The 6000-nt window shown below is 44.0% G+C and overlaps 2 protein-coding genes across 2 annotated transcripts in view; one reads left to right on the forward strand and one right to left on the reverse strand.

Annotated features, from left to right (window-relative positions):
• The window catches only part of LOC118565834, a 74107-nt gene that overhangs the window by 63883 nt on the left and 4224 nt on the right, over positions 1-6000 (reverse strand). The window lies entirely within an intron of this gene.
• LOC118565835 overlaps positions 1-6000 on the forward strand; it is a 38424-nt gene that overhangs the window by 9075 nt on the left and 23349 nt on the right. The window lies entirely within an intron of this gene.

Here is a 6000-nt window from a genome sequence, read left to right on the forward strand (position 1 = left end):
TGTCTGAAACTTGTTGAGCCACATCTGGGGGTGTTCTACTATCATGCTGAAGTCGTTGCATCAACTGATTATCTACGGTTTAGTTGTTGCAGTGGCAGCAACTTTGTTAATAATTACTTAATATATACTGATTTAAAGTGGCTCTTATATTTCAATTCTACATCACATTTGGATGTAAGTTGTTGAGCAACATAAGGATGTTTAATATTGTCAAAACTGGTTAACTTGAGTCAATGTAAGGGTTTTTAAATGTTTTTATTTTTCAATCAGAAATCATGGGGATGGACTTCTGGAGATCATCATCTGTCATCTGTAAGTGAAGGTAGTCACCTGGAAAAAATAAGTTCTTTGAGTGTGACCAAAGTATATATTTACATTTTCACCAGCAGGCCAGAATAAAAGAAAAAATTACACATGAAGTATGAATATAAATATATCATAAATGATGTAAATATGTGTGAAAAGACGTAGTCGATAAACCGCAAACATGCTGCTTTTATTTTGAAAAGTAGTGTTAGCCGTCTGTGCCGTAATCCTTAGTGTTTGCGAGACCAACAAAATCAAGTGAGGGCTCACTTGACCGCAGTCATGAACTGCGGCAGTCATGAAAGTGGGATGGCTTTGTAGAAGCAGGAAGTCATTTATTAAGTTTTTCTTCTCCGAAAAAAAAATTTAGCATCCAGCAGTGGTAGCATAATATCCCTGCTGTGTGAAACTGTGACCTTGTGATGCTGGGATGAACTCAGGGTCAAACTCCAGCCGTCTAAGCAGGTTTCTCTGCTTTTGGGCTTCAGGTTTTAACAAGCTCTGCCTTCAGGGAGAAGTTCCCCCCTTGGCTCTCTGTCTGTAAGGTTCTGGTCTCCATCCCCACACATCTAGCAGTGGTTGTACTGCTGAATCTGCTGGAGATAACTCCATAGTTTTCCACTAAGCCTCACAGGGAGAACCTCACCAATGTCCTGGAGGTCTTAATCCAGCTGCTAAACAATGAGCCCTTATAGATGGGAGAGCCTCTCTGTTGTTAATCCAGTTATAGTTACTATTGAATATCTGTGAACGTTGTTGAGACTGAAGTAGGTAAAGACGTCGTGGAGAAGACGAAGGAGCTCATTGTCGACTTCAGCAAGAACCAGCTGCACCACACTCCACTGCTCATCAACAGCTCAGCTGTGGAGGTGGTCAGCAGCACCAAGTTCCTGGGGGTGCACATCACGGACAACCTCACCTGGTCTGTGAACACCACGTCACTGGTGAAGAGGGCACAGAAGCGACTGTACTTCCTGCGGAGGATGAGGAGAGCCCACCTGCCCCCGCCCATCCTCATGACCTTCTACAGAAGCACCATAGAGAGCATTCTGACCAGCTGTCTCACTGTGTGGGGTGGAGGCTGCAGTGCCGCTGACTGGAAGAACGTGAGGAGAGTGGTGAGGACAGCAGAAGGGATCATTGGGGCTTCTCTTCCCTCCATTGAGGACCTTTCATCACAGCGATGTGTGTCCCGAGCCCGTAACATCATCAGAGACCCCACACACCCCCACCATGGACTGTTCTCCCTGCTGCCTTCTGGGAAGAGGTTCCACAGCATTTGCTGCAGGTCTTCCAGGCTCTGTAAAAGCGTTTTCTCTGCTGCCATCAGACGGTTGAACTGCTGAAGCTAAAACTGGACTCTGTATCACATGTGTCCTGCATTGTTTACATCTCAATTGCTGTACTGTGAAATCACTGTGCACTTTATCCTGGAATGTCCTGTAAAATTACTTTTTTTTATCCTGCAAAGTTACTTTACTATCCTGCAAAGTTACTGTATTTATCCTGCAAAGTTATTTTATAATCCTGTAAAGTTACTTTATTATCCTGCAAAGTAACTTTATTTTCCTGCTAAGTTAATTTATTATCCTGCAAAGCTACTTTATTCTGAAATCCACTGCAATTCACTGAAATTCTTAAGCTGTATGCAAATGAAATTTCGTTCTGTACACGCTCAGTGCATACAAAATGACAATAAAGTTTGTCTAGGTCTAAGAAAAGCAGCCTCAGCCCAGGAGCAGCAGCAGCTCCTACTGTCAGGCATGGTGGTGGAGGTGTGATGATGTTGCTGCAGTAAATGAACAGAACTGCTGCAAAGCAAAGAGTTTCTGAGGATCAGCCTTGGATCCCTCAGCCTGCTGCTGACGCCTCTCTGCGTTCTCTTCCTGACTCCTGCAGGGAAACCTCTGCTGGCTGGGGATGAAACTCAGGACGTCGGATACCAGGCAGAGGAGCACTCCAGCGTCACGCCGACATGGATCCTTCCTGTAGAAAGCACGGCTGACCTGCTGCACATGGACCTGATAAGCATGGAGACATGGAGGAGAGTCTATCGCTACGACAGCAGAGCTGAGGCTGAGCCGTACACAGACGAGGCGTTCACTGGTCGACTGCAGTGTGATGGTCAGCTGGACCGGAGCGGACGGGTCCGATGTCTCCTGACTGACCTGAGGCTCAACGACACAGGAAGTTATCTGTGGATGGTTGAAGCTGGTGGAGGAAGACACCAGAAAACATGGCAGCTGGTGGTCAAAGGTGAGCTGGTGCTTCCTTAGAAATAGACTTGGGAGTTTATTTCATGCTCCCTTCTATGTTTTCCTCTTTATTCTTTGGTTTTGGTGTTAAAAGCAAAGATTTATTCTTGTTTCTTCTCTGCAGCTTCCCTTCATGAAGCTCAGGAGGAGACCCAGGAGCCAATGGATCGGGGGAGGTTTGGGCTTTATGCTGGTTTAGGTTTGGTTCTGGTGGTAACAGGAGGACTCTTACTCCGTTACGTCATTGGTTCAGTTTTTAGGTCTAAGCGTTCATCTCTAGGTTTATCAGGCAGTAAGTCATAGATTCACCAAAACCACCATCACAATCCTCCCTACATGTCTTTTTTTCCTGCCTTCATCATTTATCGGAGAAGATCTTCTGGACTCTCCAAAGATCCCTCCGTCTTTCGTCCATATTGGACTTAAAGCTGAGTCAGCAGTTTGTTTTCTGGTGACCAGAAATGTATAGGATGAGTTCTAGAGAAGGAACAGAAGTTGTTCTAAAGGTGTTTTGAATTCATTACTAAAGCACTTTGTCCTAATAACGCCACTGTTACAGTGAAGCTGCTGCTATCAGCGTTATGGGGGAACACTAGCCTCAGAAAATAGTCTGTACCTCATGTTAGAAGAATAATGAGGCAGAGAACCGGATCGACTTCCTGCCACTACCCAGGTCAAGGTGTCCATGAGCCAGACACCGAATCCGGGCCTGATCTACCTCAATGGAAGAGTCGATATCAAAGGTTTTAGAATGAAATCTTGTTTACCCATGAATAAGCGTATTTACAATAATGTATTACACTACATGGTTCAGTTGTAGCTTATGTTTACCTGCAGAGTCAGTGACGTGATTCTGAGCCTCTGCACTCAGAAAAAGTGTTAATGAGCATGAAGCTGAACCTGGAATAAGCTACCTCAATGGAGGAAGAGGTGTTAGCAAGTGTACATAAATGTAAAGCAGCAAGTATGGGCGACTCCGTTAGGAACAAAGAAAAGGTGCATTGTTACTGACATTGGCTGTATAGGTACAGCACATTGAAGGAATCCGTATCTGCAAGCAGAATGCTGCCCTCTGTTGGTCAGACACCAGAAGAATGAGTTTTTATCTAGGAATAAAAGCCATTCTATAAATTTAACAATGTTGAACTGATCTCAATGCACCTTGATAACCTCACTGCAGAAGTGAAGGTGTTGCTGAAATTGGCTCTATAGGTAAAGAAGATTGAATGAATTCCTTCTGTCAACCTAAAATTAGCCAGTTTACAGAAAGTAGAGAAGGAAAATGGCCGACCATGGCTCGTCCTTCATGTCAGTGGTTTGAGGCAGAGCCGCTGCAGAAGGAAAAGTCTCTTTGGGCAGGAGACAGAAACCCAGAGTGGATCCTGATCTACAATGTGAAAACAGTTATTGAACATAAAGCTAAAGCCCAACGCTAGCAGTGTTCAAGGCAGTAATAGCTGGTTCACATAATCATGAAGAGGGAAGCATGGCAGACCGTGACTTCTCCTTCAGGAATAAAGCAAAGGTGCGTTGTGTAAAGACATGTTTAGTTGAAGAAAGGTAGACCCAAAGGTACCAAGAATGTGGAGCATCTAGAAACTGCCGATCAGTGTCTGCAAGCAGAATGCTGCCCCCTGTTGTTCAGACACCGGAAGAATGAGTTTTAATATAGGAAAAAAAGCCATTCTATAAATTCAACAATGTTGAACTGATCTCAATGCACCTTGATAACCTCACTGCAGAAGTGAAGGTGTTGCTGAAATTGGCTCTATAGGTAAAGAAGTTTGAAGGAATTCCTTCTGTCAACCTAAAATTAGCCAGTTTACAGAAAGTAGAGAAGGAAACATGGTCGACCATGGCTCGTCCTTCAGGTCAGTGGTTTGAGGCAGAGCCACTGCAGAAGGAAAAGTCTCTTTGGGCTGGAGACAGAAACCCAGAGTAAGTACTCTGGGTTTCTGTCTCCAGCCCAAAGAGACTTTTCCTTCTGCAGTGGCTCTGCCTCAAACCACTGACCTGAAGGACGAGCCATGGTCGGCCATTTTCCTTCTCTACTTTCTGTAAACTGGCTAATTTTAGGTTGACAGAAGGAATTCCTTCAAACTTCTTTACCTATAGAGCCAATTTCAGCAACACCTTCACTTCTGCAGTGAGGTTATCTAGGTGCATTGAGATCAAGTCAACATTGTTAAATTTATAGAATGGCTTTTATTCCTATATTAAAACTCATTCTTCCGGTGTCTGAACAACAGGGGGCAGCATTCTGCTTGCAGACACTGATCGGCAGTTTCTAGATGCTCCACATTCTTGGCACCTTTGGGTCTACCTTTCTTCAGCTAAACATGTCTTTACACAACGCACCTTTGCTTTATTCCTGAAGGAGAAGTCACGGTCTGCCATGCTTCCCTCTTCATGATTATGTGAACCAGCTATGACTGCCTTGAACACTGCTAGCATTGGGCTTTAGCATTATGTTCAATAACTGTTTTCACATTGTAGATCAGGATCCACTCTGGGTTTCTGTCTCCTGCCCAAAGAGACTTTTCCTTCTGCAGTGGCTCTGCCTCAAACCACTGACATGAAGGACGAGCCATGGTCGACCATGTTTCCTTCTCTACTTTCTGTAAACTGGCTAATTTTAGGTTGACAGAAGGAATTCCTTCAATCCTCTTCACCTATAGAGCCAATTTCAGCAACACCTTCACTTCTGCAGTGAGGTTATCAAGGCGCATTGAGATCAGTTCAACATTGTTGAATTCATAGAATGGCTTTTATTCCTATTAAAACTCATTCTTCCGGTGTCTGACCAACAGATGGCAGCATTCTGCTTGCAGATACGGATTCCTTCAATGTGCTGTACCTATACAGCCAATGTCAGTAACAATGCACCTTTTCTTTGTTCCTAACGGAGTCGCCCATACTTGCTGCTTTACATTTATATACACTTGCTAACACCTCTTCCTCCATTGAGGTAGCTTATTCCAGGTTCAGCTTCATGCTCATTAACACTTTTTCTGAGTGCAGAGGCTCAGAATCACGTCACTGACTCTGCAGGTAAACATAAGCTACAACTGAACCATGTAGTGTAATACATTATTGTAAATACGCTTATTCATGGGTAAACAAGATTTCATTCTAAAACCTTTGATATCGACTCTTTCATTGAGGTAGATCAGGCCCGGATTCGGTGTCTGGCTCATGGACACCTTGACCTGGGTAGTGGCAGGAAGTCGATCCGGTTCTCTGTCTCATTATTCTTCTAACATGAGGTAGAGACTATTTTCTGAGGCTAGTGTTCCCCCATAACGCTGATAGCAGCAGCTTCACTGTAACAGTGGCGTTAATAGGACAAAGTGCTTTAGTAATGAATTCAAAACACCTTTAGAACAACTTCTGTTCCTTCTCTAGAACTCATCCTATACGTTTCTGGTCACCAGAAAAA

The sequence above is a fragment of the Fundulus heteroclitus genome, chromosome 14 (assembly GCF_011125445.2).
Source record: "Fundulus heteroclitus isolate FHET01 chromosome 14, MU-UCD_Fhet_4.1, whole genome shotgun sequence".
NCBI lineage: Eukaryota > Metazoa > Chordata > Actinopteri > Cyprinodontiformes > Fundulidae > Fundulus > Fundulus heteroclitus.